The following is a 21,887-nucleotide window of genomic DNA, read 5'->3' as shown; positions in this document are numbered from 1 at the left end:
ATATTTGTCCAACATGATAGAGAAAAGTCACTGCTAATTTCTAATTCCTCACCATTAACATTTTCTAAGTTACATATGGATTATGACTTCCACTTTTCATGCTGGCAATGATAAAGAGGTAAATAATTTTTGTGAAAATTTAAAAGACTAGGACTAAAAGAACACAGAGTTGAATTTTTAAAGCAATCACACTTTTTCAGGCACCCAGAAAAACATTAGGTTGAAAATATGAAAAGGATGAGTTTCAGTATAGTAAATCATATCAGAGGTAATTTAATGTCGAGGAAAAATTACACCTTAACATTTCCTTTGAACACTCATAGTTTCTCAGGCAAAGAAGGAGGTATCAAAAAGCAAATATCCGAGTAGATGTTAATATTAAAATACATAAAAGGAGCAAATAAATATCAAAAGAAAAAAATCTCAATCAATGGAAAACGAGAAGACCAGTGAACTCAATAGACAAGTCTGAAAGAAAGAAACCCAAATGACCAATAACATTTGAAGTGTGCAACATGCTCATGGAGATGTAAATTAAAGCTAATTTGAGACTGCACCGTACTCATCAGAATGGCTAGCATGAAGAAAACAAACTACACCAAATGTTAAGAAATATCTTGGGAATCATTGGTCAGAAGGCACTGGTGTAGCCATTGTGGGGAACATCACATTGTTATGTTAGAAAATTAAAACTGCCGTGTGATCCAGCACTGCCACCTGAGAGTATATGGTTAGAGCACGTTAAGGTCCACCACAGAGTTACTTATGCAGTCATGTTTATTGCTGTAAGGTTCAGTATAAATAATTAATGCAACATTATAGATGCCCATTAACTGATGAATGGATAAAGAATTGTGGTACATATACAGAACAATATTTCATTTAGCTGGAATAACTAAATCATGATGTTTTCAAAATCATTATTTTATTATGTGAAATAAGCCAGAGTCAGGAAGACAGATACTATATATTTTCTTTCCCTTAAATTTAGATTTAAAATGATATAGGACAGAAGGTGGTAAGGGAGGGAGGGAAAGAGGGAGGAATGAAGGAGGGAGGGAGGGAGGGAGAGAGAGGGGGGAGAGAGAGAGAGAGAGAGAGAGAGAGAGAGAGAGAGAGAGAGAGAGAGAGAGAGAGAGAGAGAGAGCAAGAGAGAAAAAGGGATCTTAAGAAGGGTGCTTATGACCAGGGCAAAAAGAAAGTGTAGTAGAAATAGGAACTGAAAACAGAAATGGGGAATCCTAGAAGAGGAGAATGGGACAGGCAAGAAGGGTGATGGGTAATGGGTAATGGCATCAGGGCAGAGTATGAATCAAAGCAAAGCATGTTCAACATGCCACAAAGAAACAAATGACTATATTACTAAGTAATAAATTAATTGAAAAAGTCATAATATAGTCTACATTCCCAATCAAAATGATGGAAAAGGAGCATTTAAAATGGAAGAACTATTTCCAGTTCTTCAAGATCACCAGTGTTCCATAATAGATACCTGCGCTCAAAACACATGAAGTAATCAGTTTGCCACAGAATACACATGAAACAACCAGTGTGCCATAAGATACTCAGAACTTTCCTTTTACATTTTAATCTTTACCTTTAATCTTTTTTAGATTTATTTATTTTATGTATGTTGCGCTTATATGTATGTTGGTGCATCATGTATATGCACGGCACACACAATAGACAGAAGAGGTCATTGAATTTCTGGGATTGGTATTACAGAGGGCTGTAAGACACCATGTGCATATTAGGGATTAAATTTGTGTCCTCTGCAAAATCAATAATTGTTCTAAGTCACTAAACGATCTCTCCAGCTCCTCAGAGTGGAGATCATCCATGTAATATCAAATATGCTTCCCTAGAGAATAAGCTTGGTAACTCTGTTTTTAATAATGTTTTCAAAAGTTGACTAAAACTTTTAAAATTCTATAATTCAAAAATAAAAACATTCAAAACATGTGAAGTAAAATTGTGCTGAGATGTGTATTACAAGTATATTTTAAAAAGACAAGAAATAGTATTTGAGAAAAACTTTTTAAGAACAGTTTGGAAATATTGTGATGTGAGAAAAAGGAACTTATTTGAGTTACTACATTAATAGATGATTATAAGTTTAGTTAATTGATAGAATTTAGGGTAGTATCAAGTGATAAACATACTATAGCCTTCCTTCTTCCTTCCCTTCCTCCCTCCCTTCCTTTCTTCTTTCCTTCTTTCCTCCCTCCCTTCATTCCCTCCCTCCCTCCTTCCCTTCCTTCCTTCCTTCCTTCCTTCCTTCCTCCCTCCCTCCCTTCCTTCCTTCCTCCCTTCCTTCCTTCCTTCCTCCCTTCTATCCTTTACTCTCATGATGGTGTCTATCTTGGGAGAGTAAAGCCATAACTAACTATATGACCCTATTCTTCAAACTCCTTTCCATCTTGGTAGTAAATGATTTAAAAATCTTGTATCCAAAGGGAATGGGTGTTACTAGTGGGGTAGACTATTTCTAAATTTCCTACATATATTTTACTTTCTTTCTTTTTAACTAACTTAACTTTAGTGTCCATTCTTTACAAGTCCTAGCTTCACCGTGCTCTAGCTCTCTGTTTCTGTCCAGTTCTGTTTATTTCTACCTCTATCTCTCTCCTCTCTGTGTATTGCTTCTATGTTTCTGTCTTTACTTTGAATATTAAAATATTTATTAGTAATAATTCTTGTTCATTTTCATAAATCATTTAAAACTCATTTAAAAATTATCCAGAAGTAATGAAGTCTCGTATTTCTTATAAAAAAAACCAGTAACCTTGAAATTCCTACAAATGACCATGTAACACACCACATGTTTATTTCTTACAATGAAGACTTCAAATCAGCAGAGTAGACACAAGTTATCTTTACAACATAATAGGGCACACTTGGCGAACTGGAAAGTGTCCAGTGAAATATGCACACATGGAAAGCAAGTATTAAGGGGCTCTAAAAGCAAACAAGTTCTCGAAGGAGCAGTACTGACTTCATTTCCAAACATATTATCTAGATCTTAGCTCTAAAGAATGAACTAACAACAGTAACATTAGGATCTAAAAGAAAAGCATGCATTTTGGAGTAGTTTTTCTCAGTCTCTCTTCAAATACTACCCAAAGTGTTGGTAAAAGAAAAAATACAGCACTATTACTCGTTTGATATGACATATCTTGTAAATGTAGTATACGAGTGATCTAAGTTTTTATTTTATTACCCAAACTAGCTCTACCAATAAGTACTCAGCTCAACTTAAATGTTAACATTAGTCCACTATGGCCTTCTTTCTGTACTGACATCTATGAAGTCCAGAAATATCCAGTGGCTATTGAAAGCTATGAGACCAAAATTTAATTCTGTAACAAATAACTTCACTTATTAATAATCCATTAAAGTGTGTGTTTTCATTATGTTCACTTCATAGCTGAGTAAGTTTTGGTCCAGAAGGGGAAGCCAATTGGCTTATCTTATATCCATCAGCTCTAAATATCTAAACAATATAGGCCCAAAGCACACATCTTTAAGGAAAAGTTAATGTGATGAAGAGTAGTTTGGTAAGAAGAGATCTAAAGAGAGGTATGATAATTGTCACAATTCCTTAAGAACCAGCTTTTGTTGTGCCATTGGTGATGTTGTTGTTGTTGTTGCACTATGTTCCCCAGTTTGTAGTTGTGATAATTGTTACACAGACAGTAAATTTTAAAGATCTTTGTACGTTCTATATTCTATCCCTTTGCTGTGTATATAGCTGTTAAAGACAGGAATGAGTCACTCTCCGGAGCTGCTGTGAATGCCAGTATTCTTGATTACCTTCCAGAAATTGACAGTAAAGTCCCTATTCTTGAAGACACTGCATATATAAGTCATAGAAAATGGCAAAATTCAGTTGATTCTGACTTGGATACTTCATTGCTATGGGTCAGAGTTCACAGTGCTATGCTCACTGCCAGTGTAAAGAAATATCCTTGTCCTCATTATCCAGCTGTGAACCTGAACTACAGTATTATCTGAAGTGGCAAAACATGCCCACCACTGCAATAGTGGCACCAACCACTTTCTGATTAGATTTAAGTCCTACTTCAGAAGATAGAATTCATACATTACACCGTTATCAAAAGAATGGACCTGGAGCTAGACAAGCCTTAATGGAGAACTTAATATTAACATACTAAATTGATGTAGTATTCAACCATTTCTTAGTGACTTATAGTTATGACTATAGGCAAGTGCAGTTCTCAAGTCTTATTATAGAATATTGTTTTACAGTTTTGATCAACATAGAGACCTACAACTAGTTAGCATGCAGAGAATATGAGACTGCAGAATTCTCAGCCATAAATAGGGCATCTGTATCACACATGCACACACACACACACACACACACACACACACACACACACACACACAGCTCACACACATTTATCTTCATTCAAGTGTCTGGGATCATTGAGGGAAGGGGGCAGAACAATTGTCAGAGGCAAAGGTGGTACATGACAAGAACAAAGCAGAATTCTACAGAAACACAGTATTTACAGTTTAACATATGTACTCACAGCAGATGTGACAGCAAGCGTAAGACCTGTGCAAGTTCAAGCCAGATACAGTCTCAGCATGGAGAGGAAAGTTGGACGTGAGAGTTGATAGATTCTAGGAAAGGTAATTAGTGTTCCTTAAGGGTGTCAACACTGATAAGTCATGCATGTCCCAGTGGCTGGCTGCACATCCAAGAGTAAACACAGAGAACAAGTGAGCTTAAAATAAAACACAAAGACCCAGCATTAGGTTGGAAAGAAGAGGGTGTAAAGATAGGAAAAAATTGTGGGAAGGGATGGATACAAACGAATTATACCACAAGAAATTTTCAAAGCTTTAATAATAATTTAAAAATAAAACAGCTTTCTTTTCTTTATTATGTTTTTCATTCCTTATGAAAGGGAACAGAAACACATAAGGTTTTGGTAAAATAATCACTCCTAGTTTTTAATCCTTGCATTAATATTCTGTCTTTAAATGTATATAAATCATGAGGTTAATATAGTCATTGCTATGATTCATTTGAGTCAATTGCTTAACAATGTAGAATGACTATATCCTATGTGAAATGTGTTCTAAATTTAATTCCCTCTTTTGTATGACTTTGATGGTAAAAGTCCCAAACTTGAGTTATTAGTCATAAAAGAACTCATCTCCACCCAGAACTTTGCATGTCATGTTAGCATAGTTGTAGAGAATCTACATGCTGTAGACGTTAGCTAACATCTCCCAGGATAAGAAGCTGCCTACTGACATCACTAGACAGAAAGGAATGCATCTTCTGCCTGTACCCATTCCCAACTCCTCCTTGCCCAGGGGCAGCACTCTTCTCATTTACTCTTGCGTTACTACCTTTATCTCTACCCGTTTTGTTTTTCTCTAAGCTTCCTTTCTTATACTGCTGTTTCCCCTTTCTAAGAGAAGTTTCAGTTTCATCTACAGTTTAGAAAGAATCTTACTTGTTGCTTAATCCACCCCCAGTGTAAAGTTTATGCAGCAGAAGCACATTTCCTTAAAGAAAACTCCTAGATCATACAGGTATCAAGTGACCCTGAAAGCCATACTGTCAGACCAATGAGCCAATTGTATGATCTAACTGAAACTCAATGGTTAAAAGGTGTGTGCGCCTTCTTTTCCTGAAAATTAGCTCAAAATTCTAGCAGGAGGGGTTAATATTGTTTTGTGGCATGCCACATATTTTCATGCTGCTTATGTATCTTGTACAGAAAGTTTATATATCTTCTTTAGAGCAAAAGTCAAGTAGAAAATAATTTGAAAACCATATTGAACTGCTAAAATGTAAGTCTAAAGTTGTGGTCTTTCAACTGGGGCATGTGAAGATATTGCAGTCTGTACTTGCTAACTGACCTTTAGCAGTATAAATAAGGAAGTCATCTTTTAAAGCAGTGGCTCCCTATCCTTACCATATGTTATTTATTCTTTCCTTCTTTTTTCATACTTAAAATCAACTTCATAAAAAACAACTTAATTTCTCTCCTCCCATCTTTAAAAGAAGCTTCCTGGAAGCAAGGGCATTGTCACATCCCCTCCTATATCTCTTTGGCACTTAGCCCAATGCCTAAGCCATGCTGGAGAAATTCAGGTTAGAGTCACCTTTAACATTGCACTAGAAAATCCATGGCAGTGGAGCCAGTGTGATCCATGTTTGACACTTTCTTTGGGGTCCATGGGTGAGTAAAGTGAGTGGAAGAAACTTGTTGAGAACTAATAAGGATTATAACATCCTTCTAGCAGAAACCAAAGATAAAATGTCAGTAACATATGTTCTAATACATCACTCATAACTAAGGGAGTGTAGAGTGTCAGATGTCTCCCCTGCCCACCTCAATTCCACCAGAGTTATCCTAAGGAGAAGGAAGACCCTTTTTGTATGTTTCCTAGAGCAAACTTTGATGTTGTGATTTTATTGCTTCCATTTTATGTTTATGATAATAAGTATTCTCATGGGCAACATACTAAACACGGAGTTTACTATACGACTATACATCTTGTACCTTCAGAAGATCTGATGTTACTTTATCTTACATTGTGTGTAACACCCATTCACTAAAAGGTGATATTCCTGGTTATTTGGATATTCCAAATGAATTTGCAACTCTTTCTAACTCTATGAAGAATTGAGTGGGAATTTTGATGGGGATTGTATCAAATCTCTAGATTGCTTTTGGCAAGATGATCCATTTTTTACTATATTAATCCTGCCAATCTATGAACATGGGAGATATTTCCATCTTCTGAGATCTTGGATTTCTTTCTTCAGCAACTTGAAGTTCTTGTCATACAGACCTTTCATTTGCTTGGTTAGAGGCATACCAAGGTATACATATTATTTGTGGCTATTGTGAAGGATGCCATTTCCCTAATTTCTTTCTCAGCCTGTCTATCCCTTGAGGATACGAAGGCTGCTAATTTGTTTGAGTTAATTTTACATCCGGCCACTTCTGTAAGGCAAAGAACACTGTCAATACAATAAAATGGCAATCAACAGATTGGGAAGACATCTTTACCAATCCTACATCTGCTAGAGGGCTAATATCTAATATATACAAAGAACTCAAGAAGTTAGACTGCAGAGAGTCAAATAACCCTATTAAAAATGAGGTACAGAGCTAAATAAAGAATTCTCAGAAAATTGGACATAGTACTACCTGAGGAACCAGCTATACCACTCCTGGCAATATATTCAAAAGATGCTCCAACATTTAACAAGGACACATGCTCCATTGTGTTCATAGCAGCCTTATTTATAATAGCCAGAAGCTGGAAAGAACCCAGATGTCCTTCAACAGCAGAATGGATACAGAAAATGTGGTACATCTACACAAAGGAGTACTACTTACCTATCAAAACCAATGACTTCATGAAATTCTTAGACAAATAGATGGAACTAGAAAATATTCTGAGTGAGGTAACCCAGTCAAAAAAAAAACAAACAAACATAGTACGCACTCATTGATAAATGGATATTAGTCCTAAAATTCAGTATACCCAAAATACAACTCACAGAGTAAATGAATCCTAAGAAGAAGGAAGACCAAATTATGGATGTTTCAGTCCTTTTTGGAGGGAGGAACAAAATATTCATGGAAGGTAGAGAGTAGAAGGGACTTATTTGGAAAAGCGGATGGGGAGAAGGAAAACGGGGTGCAGGATCAGATATGGGAGGAGATTTGGATGATATTCAGAGGGTAAGGAATTTGACCAGAGCTGTTTAGCAATGGAAGATGGAGAGCTGCGGTTAGTCAATAGCAAGTCTCCAAATGGCAGGAAAGCAAGAGGTTCCCAAGTTCCACCAGGGATAACATTAGCTGAAATGTCCAGCAAAGAGGAGGGAGAAACTACAGAGACCATATCCAGTCCTTTTAGGTTAGGTAAGGCCCCTGCTTGGGGCATGGGGCCACACACTCATCTCCAAATTTTTAACCCAGAATGGGTCCTGGAGGCCCATGGTCCTGAGAAGGCTTGATTCCCAAGAGTACGGAAATGGTGAGATGTGAGTGGGTGGGTGGGAGGGGGGCATCCTCATAGAAGTAGGAGTAGGGGGGATTGGATGGAGGGTTCCTGAAGGGGAAATGGGAAAGGGGATAAGATTCAAAATGTAAATAAATAAAATATCCATTAAAATTTTTTAAAAAAATTTAAAAACCTCTGGACTATAGTTTTAATTGCCCATTTTCAATGTTATCATAGTAGAAACAGATGATTTAACAGAAATAATTTGAAGATGAAAGCACCAAAGCTAAGGAAAATTGTATCTTTCAATAATTGCTTTCTGCCATTCTGCAAAATATTGGTGGGTTTGATAGTGATGTTTTCATCCGTGGAATCTCTGGCTGGGTCCTGTTGGTTGATATTGTTGTTTTTCCTATGATGTTGCAAATCCTTTCAGGTCCTTCATTCTTTTCTCTAACCTTTCCATTGGGGACCCCTTGTCCAGTCCAGTGGTTAGCTGCAACCATACTCTTCTGTATTAGTAGGGCTCTGGCAAAGCCTCTCAGGAGACACCAAAATCTGGCTCCTGTCAGCAAGCACTTATACGCACCAAGAATAGTGCCTGGGTTTGGTGGTGCATATGGGATTGATCCCCAGGTGGGGCAGTCTCTGATTGACCTTCCCTTCAGGCCCAGCTCCACTCTTTGTCCCTGTATTTCCTCCCATGAGTATATTGTTCTCCCTTCTCAGGACTGAAGCAACCACATTTGTTCTTCCTTCTTCTTGGGCTTCATATGATCTGTGGATTGTATCTTGGATATTCCAAGGTTTGGGGCTAATAACCACTTATCAGTGAGTGCATACCATGTGTGTTCTTTTGTGCCTGGGTTACCTCACTCAGGATGATATTTTCTAATTCCATCTATTTGCTTAAGGATTTCATGTAGTCATTGTTTTAATAGCTGAGTAGTACTCCATTGTATAAATGTAACGCATTTTCTGTATCCATTCTTCTGCTGAAGGACATCTGGGTTTATTCCAGCTACTAGCCATTATAAATAAAGTTGAACAGAGTGGAGCATGTGTCCTTGTTGTATGTTGGAGCATAATTTGGGTATATGCCCAGGAGAGATAGCTGGGTCCTTAGGCAATACTATGTCTAATATTCTGAGGAACTGCCATACTGATTTCCAGAGTGGTAATACCAGCTTGCAAGTCCACCAACAATGGAGAAGTGTTCCTCTTTCTCCACATTTTTTCCAGCGTGTACAGTCACCTGAAGTTTTTATCCTAGCCATTCTGACTGGTGAGAGGAAGAATCTCAGGGTTCTTTTGATTCACATTTCCCTGGTGACTAAGAATGATGAACATTTCTTTAGGTGCTTCTCAGCCATTCAGTATTCCTCAGTTGAGAATTCTTTGTTTAGCTCCATACCTCATTTTTAATAGGGTTATTTGATTCTGTGCAGTCTAACTTCTTGAGTTCTTTGTATATATTAAATATTAGCCCTCTATTGGATGTAGGACTGGAAAATACTTTTACCCAATTTATTGGTTGCCATTTTGTCTTATTTACAGTGTCCTTTGCCTTACAGAAACTTTGCAATTTTATGAGGTCCTATTTGTTGATTCTTGTTCTTAGAACATAAGTCATTGATTTTCTGTTCAGGAAATTTAGCCCTGTACCTCTGTGTTCGAGGTGAAACCTCTTCCCCACTTTCTCTTCTTCAAATTTTTCTTCAGAGACTTGAAGTTCTTGTCACATAGACCTTTCATTTGTTTGGTTAGAGTCACACCAAGGTATTTTCTATTACTTGTGCTTATTGTGAAAGGTGCCATGTCCATAATTTCTTTCTTAGCCTGTTTATTTTTGAGTTTGTTTTGATGTGTTCCTTGATTTGGTTGCCAGAATTTTATTGGTTATTTTTGCATCAATATTCATGAGGGAAATTGGTCTGAAGTTCTCTTTCTTTGTAGGGTCTTTGTGTGGTTTAGGTATAAGTGTAATTGTGGCTTCAAAGAACGAATTGGGTAGTGCTCCATCTGTTTCTATTTTTTGGAATTGTTCGACAAGTATTGGTATTATGTCTTCTTTGACGGTCTGATAAAGTTCTGTGCTAAATCCATCTGGTCCAGGGATTTTTTTGGTTGGGAGACTTTTAATGACTACTTCTATTTCTTTTGGGGTTATGGGACTATTTAGGTGGTTTATCTAACCCCAAATTAACTTTGGTACCTGGTATCTGTCTAGAAAATTGTCCATTTCATCCAGATTTTCCAGTTTTGTTGAGAATAGACTTTTGTAGTAGGATCTGATAATTTTTTTTAATTTTCTCAGTGTCTGTTGTTATGTCTCCCTTTTCATTTCTGATTTTGTTAACTTGTATATTCTTTGCCCTTTCATTAGGCTTGCTAATGGTTTATCTATTTTGTTGATTTTCTCAAAGAACCAACTCCTAGTTCTGTTGATTCTTTGTATCCTTATTTTTATTTCTATTTGGTTGATGTCAGTTTTGAGTTTTATTATTTCCTGCAGTCTACTCCTCTTGGGTAAATTTGCTTCTTTTAATTCTAGAGCTTTCAGGTGTGCAAGTCAAGGTGTTAATGCATGCTTTCTACAATTTCTTTTAGGAGGCACTCATATCTATGAGTTTCCCTCTTAGCTCTGCTTTTATTGTATCCCATAGGTTTAGGTATGTTGTGCCTTCATTTTCATTAAATTCTAAAAAGTCTTTAATGTCTTTCTTTATTTCTTTCTTGAACAAGTTGTCATTGAGTAGAGCATTGTTTAGCTTCCATGTGTATGTGGGCTTTCTGTTGTTTTTGTTATTGAAGATAAGTCTTAGTCCATAGTGATTTGATAGAATGCATAGTATTATTTCAGTCTCCTTGTGTCTACTGAAGCCTGTTGTGTGACCAATTACATGGTTCGTTTTGGAGAAGGTACCATAAGGTGCTGAGAAGAAGATATATTCTTTTTTTAAGGATGAAATGCTCTGTAGATATCTGTTAAATCCATTTAGTTCATAACTTCTATTAGTTTCAGTGTGTCGTTGTTTAATTTGTTTCCTCGATCTGTCCTTTGATGAGAGTGGTGTGTTGAAGTCTCCTACTATTATTGTGTGTGATGCAATGTATGTTTTGTGTTTTAGTAAAGTTTCTTTTATGAATGTGGGTGCCCTTTTACTTGAGCATAAATGTTCAGCATTGAGATTTCATCTTGGTAGATTTTTTTCTTTGATGAGTGTACAGTGCCCTTCCTTACCTTTTTTGATTACTTTTGGTTGAAATTCAATTTTATTTGATATTAGAATGGCTACTCTAGCTTGTTCTTGCTTGGAAAAAAAATTTCCATCCTTTTACTCTGAGGTAGTGTCTGTCTTTGTCACTGAGGTGATTTTCCTGAATGCAGCAAGATGCTGGGTCCTGTTTAGTATCTAATCTATTAGTCTATGACTTTTTATTGGGGAAATGAGTCCACTGATGTTAAGAGATATTAAGGAATAGGGATTGTTGTTTCTTTTTTATTGTTGGAGGTGGAATTAGATTTATATGACTCTCTTCTTTTAGGTTTGTTGCAAGATTACTTTCTTGCTTTTTCTAGGGTGTAGTTTCCCTCCTTGTTTTGGATTTTTCCATCTAGTATCCTTTGTAGGACTGGATTTGTGGAAAGATTATATAAATTTGATTTTGTTAGGGAATATCTTGGTTTTTTCCATCTATGTTAATTGAGAGTTTTGGTGTATATAGTAGCCTGAGTTAACATTTGTATTCTCTTACTGTCTGTATGACATTTGTCCAGAATATTCTAGCTTTCATAGTCTCTGTTGAGAAATATGGTATAATTCTGAAAGGTTTGCCTTTAAATATTACTTGACCGTTTCTCTATACTGCTTTTTATATTCTTTCTTTGTTTTGTATATTTGGTGTTTTGACTATTATATGACGAAGGAATTTCTTTCTGGTCCAATCTGTTTGTAATTCTGTAGGCTTCTTGTATGTTCACAGACATCTCTTTCTTTAGGTTAGGGAAGTTTTCTTCTGTAACTTTGTTGAAGACATTTACTGGCCCTTTAATTAGGGAATCTTTGTTCTCTTCTATACCTATCATTCTTAGGTTTAGTCTCCTCATTGTGTCCTGGATTTCCTGGATGTCTTGAGTTAGGAGCTTTCGGCTTTTTGCTTTTCACATTTTCTTTGACTATTCTGTCAATGTTTTCTATGGTATCTTCTGCCCCTGAGATTCTCTATTCACTCTCTGTATTCTGTTGGAGATGCTTGCATCTATGACTCCTGATCACTTTTCTAGGTTTTCTATCTCCTGGGTTTTCCCCCTTTGTCATTTCATTCCTGTTTCTATTTCTATTTTTAGATATTGGATGGTTTTCTCTAACTCTTTCACCTATCTGGTTGTCTTTTCCTGTAATTCTTCAAGAGATATTTGTGTTTCCTCTTTAAGGGCTTCTACTTGTTTACCTGTGTTTCCTGTATTTCTTTAATGGAGTTATTTATGTCCTCGTTAAAGTCCTCTGTCATCATCAGGAGATGTGATTTTAAATACAAATTTTGCTTTTCTGGTGTGTTGGGATATCCAGTAATTGCTGGGGTGGGAGAACTTTGTTCTGATGGTGCCCAGTAGTCTTAGTTTTTGTTGCTTAGGCTCTTGCACTTGCCTTTCACCATCTGGTTATCTCTGATGTTGGTCTTGCTGTCTTTGACTGGAGCTTGTCCCTCCTATGGGCCTGTGAGTCTGTGAACCCATAATCTTTGAAGTGAGATTGTTCCTGGCAGACCAGCTCACTGCTGGCAGGTTTTGTGTCTGAGTGCTGTGGAATCCAATTCTCTCTTGATATGTAAGATTTATCAGAGATTTTATTCTTGAACAATTTTAACTTCATAAAATATCATTACATTAATAACAATGTTGGGCCAGTTGGATTGGTGATATCAAGCTAGATACTTACACTAAGCTTCAGAGCATTACTATAGTAAAGGTAGAAGTGAATGGGGGACAGGAAGACATAGAGGAATTTTAATCTAGTAGTATGTCTGCTCTGGCAAGGGATATATCCAAAGGCCTCTAGTCAAAGTGATCCTATTGGAATGACATAGCTTTAACCACCTGGATGGTATACAGACATGTCTTTAGTTTATACTTTTAATCCCAAATGATGATGTCTAATTGAGGGGCAGAAAAAATAATGAATCAGAGAATGGTTTGACAGAAAAAGTCAGAGATAGGGTATGTCCAACTATCACAAGGACAGGCCAGAGAAGCTACTTAAAGAGCACTAAAGGATAAGATCACTTGTTCTTTAGTTAGTTTTGCTAATAGTATATCTATCTTGTTGATTTTCTCAAAATACCAGCTTTTGGTTCTGTTGATTCTTTGTATAATTCTCTTTGTTTCAATTTGGTTGATTTTAACCTTGAATTTGACTATTTCCTGTCCTCTCTCCCTCTTGGGAGTGTTACCTCAGGGATAGTATCCAAATTAACAAAATCAGAAATGAAAATGGAGATATAAAAAAAGAAACTGAGGAAATTAAAAAGAAACATCAGATTCTATTACGAAAGCCTGTACTCAAAAACTGGAAAATCTAGATGAAATGCATGATTTTCCAGACAGATACCACATACAAAAGTTAAATCAAGAGCAAGTATACTATCTAAACAGTCCCATATCCTTAAGGAAACCAAAGAAGTCAATAAAAACCTCCCAACCAAAACAAAGGCCAGGGCCAGGTGGTTTTAGTGCAGAATTCTACTAAAACTTCAAAGAAGATTTAATACCAACACTCCTCAATCTATTCCATAAAATAGAAATAGCAGGAATTTATAGAGTAGAATTTATTCTATGATGCCACAAATACTCTGTTACTTAAACTGCACCCAAAAGAGAACTTTAGACCATTTTCACTTATAAATATCTATGCAAAAAAACTCAATAAAATTCTTGCAAACTAAAACCAAGAACACATCAAAACCATCATTCACCATGATCAAGTAGGCTTCATCTCAGGGATGCAATATTGGTTCAATATATGAAAATCCATTAGCATAATCCACTATGTAAAGAAACTCAAAGAAAAATATCACATGATCATCTCATTTGATGCAGGAAAACAATTTGACAAAATACAACACCCCTTCATGTTAAAAGCAAGATTTATTGAATCTAATAGAGGAGAAAATAGTAAAGCGTCTGGAACTCATTGGCACTGGGGAAGGGGAAAGAGTTTCCTCAACATAATGCCAATGTTTCAGGCTCTATGATCAAGAATTGATAAATGAAACCTCATGAAACTGCAAAGCTTCTGTAAAGCAATTAGACAACCAATCGGACAAATTGGCAACTTACAAAATGGGGGAAAATCTTCACTAACCCTACTTCAGATAGAGGTATAATATCCAAAATATATAAACAACTCTAGAAGCTAACCTCAAAAAAGCCCAACAACTCATTGAAAAATAAGATATAAAGCTAAACAGAGAATTTACAACTGACAAATCTTGAATAATCAAGAAACACTTAAAAAAATTGTTGAAAGTCCTTAGTTTTCCAGGAAATGCAAATCAAAATGACCTTTAGATTCTACTTTATACTCATCAGAATGGATAAGATCAAAAACACAGGTGATACCATATGTTGGCAAGAATGTAGAGAAAGAACACTCCTCAACTTATGTGGGATTGCAAACTTGTTTCTCAGGAAATTGGAAATAGATCTACCTGAAGAGCTAGCTAGATATACCACTCTTGGGTATATACCCAAAATATGCCCCACCATACCACAATGATACATTCTCTACTGTGTTCAAAGTAACCTTACTTGTAATAACCAGAAGCAGGAACCAACCCAAATATCCTACAAACAAAGAGTGGATACAGAAAATGTGGTTCATTTACACAATGGAATACTATACAGCTATTAAGAACAAGAACATCATGAGTTTTGCAGTCAAATGATCGGAACTAGAAAATACCATCCTGAGTGAAGTAACTCAGACCCAAAAGGATATGCATGTCCTCACTAACAAGTGGATATTAGCCAAAAAGTACATAATATCTAAGATATAACCCACAGAACTCAAGCTTAACAAGCTGAAGGGTACAAGTGGGGATATTTCAGTCCCAATTGGGAAGAAGAAAGCAATCATGGGAGGCAGAGGGTGGAAGAGATGAGAAAGACAGGAAAAAGGAGACATGAGGGGAGACAAGAGAGAGGCCCTGAGAGCCAGCAGAATGAATAGAAATAGGTAACCTCAAGGGGTATGATATGGGGGGACCATCTAGAAATTGCTAGACACCTGGGAGATGCTAACTGAGACAGATGGAGATACTTACACCCAACCATTGGACTGAAATCTGGGACCCTTGTGATTGATTAGGGAAAAAGGTTGGAAGAATCTGAGGAGGAGGGTAACCCCATATGAAGACAAGCAGTCTCAACTAACTCTGACACCTGAGATCTCTAGGACACTGAGCCACCAACTATGGAGCATACAAGAGCAAGTCTGATGTCCATGACACATATATAGTAGAGGCCTTCCTGTTCTGGCCTCAGGGGAGAGGATGTGCCTAACTCTTAAGACACTTGAGACCCCAGAGGGGAGGAGAGGGCGGGGACATCCTCTTAGAGACATGGAGATGGGGAGAGGGGAAGGGTATAAGTAACTGTGGGGGACTGGGAGGAGGACAATTCATGGACAGTGCTCTCTCTCTCTCTCTCTCTCTCTCTCTCTCACACACACACACACACACACACACACACACACACACACACACACACAGAGGAGTTCTTTGTAGAAGTACAGTGGCAGTCTTTCCATACTGAGTGATTCATTTAGAAGCTGAGGCCAGTTTGAATCAGTCAACTTGGAGAGGACTTTGATCCAGAAACTAGCCAGAAGTTGAACTAGCTATCCAGAATTCAGAAAGAGCTAGAGAGGTTGAGCTTATCCAGCATTATGTCTTGGAGGTTGAAACATTTTAGGACTAGTTACCTAACTAAGGGTAGAAGCTGAAGCCTTCAAGGTCTGGCTTGCAAATATTTACATTACAAGAAGACTAGACACTCCCAGGCCTAGGCCTGGCCTCTGCTCAAGCTATTTATTCATAAAGCTTGGGTACAATGCTCATCTTGTCATTTCATTTGAGGAAATAAAGCAACATTTATATTTAAATGAAGATGTCTAGACAGCATTCCTCTTCTCCATTGTAGAACCAGAGGTATTTTGTTTGATGGAAAAAATATGCAGCAGAGAAAATAACATTGGTTCAAGTTCCACAGAGCACTGAGCTCATGTGCCAAAGGCCTTGCAGTATGTGACAAAGCTGGTCAAATTATTGAAAATATTTCCTAAATGTTGATAAGTAGAGTCAATTTGAAAGTTTCATAATATAAAGTAATATAATACCAAATCATAACAAATTAATATTTTAAAAATATACTACTTAAATGGTATAATGGCACATTTTTCTCATTAATGTAAAACATATCAGTTCCTAGAATTTATAACCTTTTACTAGAAGAGAGACAATTAGAGAAGTTTTTCCTCTGAGCCAATGAGCTACTCAACTATAGCACAATGTCCGTGAGTAAATGGAGTAAGTACAGCCTGGTGCCCCAACCAACACATTAGCTTTCAGGTTCCTTTTAAAGGCTCCTATGCTTCCATTATCAAAGTATGAATAAGACTAGAAACAATTAAATATTTTCATATATGGATAGATCTACATTTATTCAAATTGAATACCTATGCCAATAATGAGAAGCAGAAACATATTCCTTGCTGTGGGAGAGATTGTTTAAGTCCAAGTCACAGAACCACTGTGGCAAACTAAGAAAGACTCAGTGTCTTTAGTATAGCAATGACGATTTCATAATAAATTAAATTAAAATTAAAAACATACTTTATTATTATTTTAGATAAAAAAATCTTTGAGGAGCTTTTTAGTGTTAACATTAAAGACTTTACACTTGTGAGTACCCTGGACTATATAGTACTTTATGTGAAAGGCTGAGCTCCCTTGAGTAGACACTATCTTAAGGGGTAGAAGGAAGGAAAAATTAAATAGAACAATCCAAATTGTAGTCAATTCGCTTCTGGGACTTATTGTAATACGGAAATATTAGCAGGTGGCCATGAATGCAAATGATTGACATTTCTGATCAAAGGAAGTGAACATGCTGGTTGGGATGGTGGCTCCTAAAACACATAACTTCCTCACTGTAAGAATCATAAGTCAGTGAAGCAGGGATATATGGAAACGGCATTTTATTATATCCACAACTCTCAGAAAAATGACTATCCAAAAATCCTGTAGAATTTTAGTGAGCTTTTTCTTTCCTGTTGGCTAGTGGAGGGAACTTCTTCAGTTGCCCACTCTGTATATTCACATGATGTCCCCATCCAGGGCAGCTCTCAATTGAGATATTGCACTAAAGGTCCAGCTCGGCTCCCTCTTGCTTTTATGCGATTGTGTTTGGTCTGTCACAGACACTCAGAACAACTGCTGAGCATCCTTCTCATAAATGTTTCATATACTTGATGACAGTATTTATCCCTTAGTTTCCGCATATTTGGATTTTATTCAATATCCTTTTGGTTGATGTGGAGGAAAGGGAGATGGCACTTATGCTTCGTACTGCACATTGCTGCCAGCACAATGTGAAACACAAATTGATAATGTCAGATCCCGCTTGCAATTTTCTAGTGACTTCCCACTGTCTTCAAACTAAGCCCAGCCATCATAACACAGGCCAAAAGATCTCTCATCCCAGACACACCAAATAAATAAATAAATAAAAAAATAAAAGTAACAAGGCATTCTGTTTTGAAACTCGGTTCCTTTGTGTTATGCTATTTTCTCTGCCTCGAATGCACATTTCTGTCTTCTTCAGGTTAATGACTACTCATGCTGTGCTAGTTTTAAACAGCAGTTAAATTAAAGGTTCCCTGTGCCCACATGACATAATTATTCACTTCTGCAGTTTTCTATGTTATTCTATCTTCCTTGGCTCTTCTTACAAACTTACAATGTAATTACAAATTTACCCATGTTTCCCACACTGAATGTAGCATCCTGAAGATAAGTGTAGGACTAAATCCTAAAATCTAATAAATGATCATTGATAAAAGTAAAGGATTCTATCATGATATCAGAATTAAAGGGGTAGCAAATTCCAGGCGAAATACTCAAGTGCAGTCAAAGTGACAGGTTTATTTCAACAGAATTCAGCCTCGGTTCCAATCCCATCTCATTAGCTTACTGTCTTAGAGGCTCCAGGTGACATGTACAAATCTGTTAGTAAGAAAATAAAAATAAAGAAGGAATTGACATTTGCATATGTAAATGAGTTCTACTTTTATTTATTATCCATGATTATATCACATTTTTTTTCTTGCCTCAAGAGACTTTAGAATAGTTAAAAGTTTGTATTGAGCATATTTTTTATTAAGAAAATAAAAGTCTTATTAGCAAGAAGAAAGTCAGATCCTGTAGGTCACTTTCTACAGATTCTCTGGCTTCATTGGCCAGAATATTTAACACATATTAGGCACTCAATAACTATTATACATCTTTATAGCCATCTGACCCAATTTTCTTCTCAAAACAATGTATTTGCTACCCAAATACTTTTGAATGTGTGCTATTCCACTGGAAATTGGTTGACTTAACTAAGGCTACATTATTAGAGAAACTGTCTTCAAACTCTATCCCTGTAGTTAACAGGGAACAAAACAGCAGCAGCAACAACAACAAAAACAACTCCAGTATATACAAACTCGGGTGGGCAAGGAATAGCTGCATGTGGATTTTGGAAGATTTGCAGTATAGGGGATTATGATCAAACTTGGTGTTTGAAACTCTCAAAAATGGAAGAAATATTTTTAAAAATATTGAATTTTTATTCGTTTATATTTCAAATATTTCAAGGGTTTTTCCTCTGCAAACCCCCATATCCTATCCCTCCTTACCCTGCTTCTATGAGGGTGCTCCCCCACCCACCTATCCACTCCTGCCTCACTGCCCTAGCATTCCTCTAAAATGGGGCATCAATCCTTCACAGGACCAAGGGTCTCCCTTCCCAGTGAAGCTAGAAGAGTCCTTCAGCTTCTTAAGTCCTTCCTCTAACTCCTCATTGGGGTCCCTGTGATCAGTCGGATGGTTTTTTGAGCATCTACATCTGTATTGGTCAGGATCTGGCAGAGAGAGCATCTCAGGAGACAGCTGTATCAGGCTCCTATCAGCAAGCACTTTTTGGCATCCGCAATCGTGTCTGGGTTTGGTGTCTGCATGTGGGATGGATTCCCAGGTGCGGCAGTCTCTGCATGGCCTTTCCTTCAGTCTCTGCTTCACTCTTCATCCTTGTATTTCCTTTAAACAGGAGCAATTCTGGGTTAAAATTTTGGAGATGGGTGAGTGGCCCCATTCCTCAACCGGGGGTCCATGCCTAACCTCTGGAAAAGGTCTCAACAAGTTCTCCCTCCCTTCATGAGGACCCAGCTATACCACACTCCTGGGCATACCCAAAAGATTCTCCAACATGTAATATGGACACATGCTCCACTATGTTTATAGCAGCCATATTTATAATAGCGAGAAACTGGAAACAACCCAGATGTCCCTCAACAAAGAAATGGATACAGAAAATGTGGTGTATTTACATAATACTACTCAACTATTAAAAATAATGGCTTCATGAAATTCACAAGCAAATGGATGGATCTAGAAAATATGATCCTGGGTGAGGTAACTCAGTCACAAAAGAACACACATGATATGTACTCACTGATAAGTGGATATTAGACAAAGAGCTTAGAATACCCACCATACAACTCTCAGACCACATGAGGCTCAAAAGGAAGGTACACTAAAGAGTGGATCCTTCTGTCCTTCTTAGAAGGGGGAACAAAGTAATCAAGGGAAGTAGAAGGTAGGAGGGACTTGGGAGTAATGGAAGAGGTGGAGGGGAAAAGGAGGGGCAGACTCATGTATGGGAGGAGATGGAGGAATTGTACAGAGGGTCAGGAAATTGAACAGAGATGTGCAGCAATGAGGCATAGGAACTGGGGGTAGCAACCCGAAAGTTCCAGATGCCAGGAAAGCAAGAGCTTCCCAGGACTCCACAAAGATGACATTAGCAGAAGAAACATTTTAACAATTTTTTTTTAATTTAGCAGGATTTAACTTTTCCGCTCGAATTTTTATAAACTGAAAGACATATTTCCTCTTGTAGGCATTAAAGACTATAAACAAATGAGTTACTGTTATTAATTCAAAACTTATAAATTGATCCAGTATATTATTATTTAATAAGTTGATATATACTTAATAGTCCTTTAAATTCATTCAAGAATTTTCCACACCATTAATTTCGAAAAATCTAAGCCACAATATTGAAAACATTTACTTCTTATTTTATCTATAACATATTTACTAAAGGAAAAAGTAAATATAGATACATTCTATGTATGCTGTTTTAGCTAAATACTTGCTTAGACAATAGAGTTCAGACTACTCCCCAATTCTATTTAATTTATTAAATTCAAATAATATTCTAGCAAATTTTATTGAGTTGCTCCCATATTCCAGAGACTCATCTGCATGCTTAGAATGTATTAGGAAACTAATGTAAGATACCTATAGATTATAGGTTCATTCTAACTAGAACTCATGTCAACCGAGTCCTGCGGAGGTCACTTCTCTCCAGAATACTAAAACAGTAGTCAATTCTTCATCATTATTTTTGACATATCTCAATTACAATTGCTACTTTCATTTTATAATAGCATCTGCACATGACTTCCAGGATATGACAGCCCACTGAGGTCATTCTGTTTCACTGCATGTGTCTATCTCACTGCTTGTACCTACTCATCTCCCTATGGTCTATCTTCACAAACACACAGTTCTCTGAAATTCGACTAGTCAAAGTTTTTTCAATTTGTTCAAATTTTCTCAAAAATTTAATTTAATCTTACAGTTTTTTAGTATTCTGATCATACTTACATCTCTACCATTTGAACTCTAGTTACTCTTCATTTAATATGTCCTATTTCACTGTTGATAAAATAATAAATCTAACATGTATGAACTAAGTCAGAGTACAGATATCTATTTTCTACCCTTGAACGACTCTTTTTTTTTCTTTTTTTTTTCTTTTTTTTTCTTTTTTTTTTTTATTAACTTGAGTATTTCTTATATACATTTCGAGTGTTATTCCCTTTCCCGGTTTCCGGGCAAACATCCCCCTCCCCCCTCCCCTTCCTTATGGGTGTTCCCCTCCCAACCCTCCCCCCATTGCCGCCCTCCCCCCATAGACTAGTTCACTGGGGGTTCAGTCTTAGCAGGACCCAGGGCTTCCCCTTCCACTGGTGCTCTTACTAGGATATTCATTGCTACCTATGGGGTCAGAGTCCAGGGTCAGTCCATGTATAGTCTTTAGGTAGTGGCTTAGTCCCTGGAAGCTCTGGTTGCTTGGCATTGTTGTACTTTTGGGGTCTCGAGCCCCTTCAAGCTCTTCCAGTTCTTTCTCTGATTCCTTCAATAGGGGACCTATTCTCAGTTCAGGGGTTTGCTGCTGGCATTCGCCTCTGTATTTGCTGTATTCTGGCTGTGTCTCTCAGGAGCGATCTACATCCGGCTCCTGTCGGTCTGCACTTCTTTGCTTCATCCATCTTGTCTAATTGGGTGGCTGTATATGTATGGGCCACATGTGGAGCAGGCTCTGAATGGGTGTTCCTTCAGTCTCTGTTTTAATCTTTGCCTCTCCCTTCCCTGCCAAGGGTATTCTTTTTCCTCATTTAAAGAAGGAGTGAAGCATTCACATTTTGATCATCCGTCTTGAGTTTCGTTTGTTCTAGGGATCTAGGGTAATTCAAGCATTT

This window comes from Rattus norvegicus, chromosome 3, assembly GCF_036323735.1.
Source record: "Rattus norvegicus strain BN/NHsdMcwi chromosome 3, GRCr8, whole genome shotgun sequence".
Classification (NCBI taxonomy): domain Eukaryota; kingdom Metazoa; phylum Chordata; class Mammalia; order Rodentia; family Muridae; genus Rattus; species Rattus norvegicus.
Note: the sequence above shows the minus strand (reverse complement) of the source record.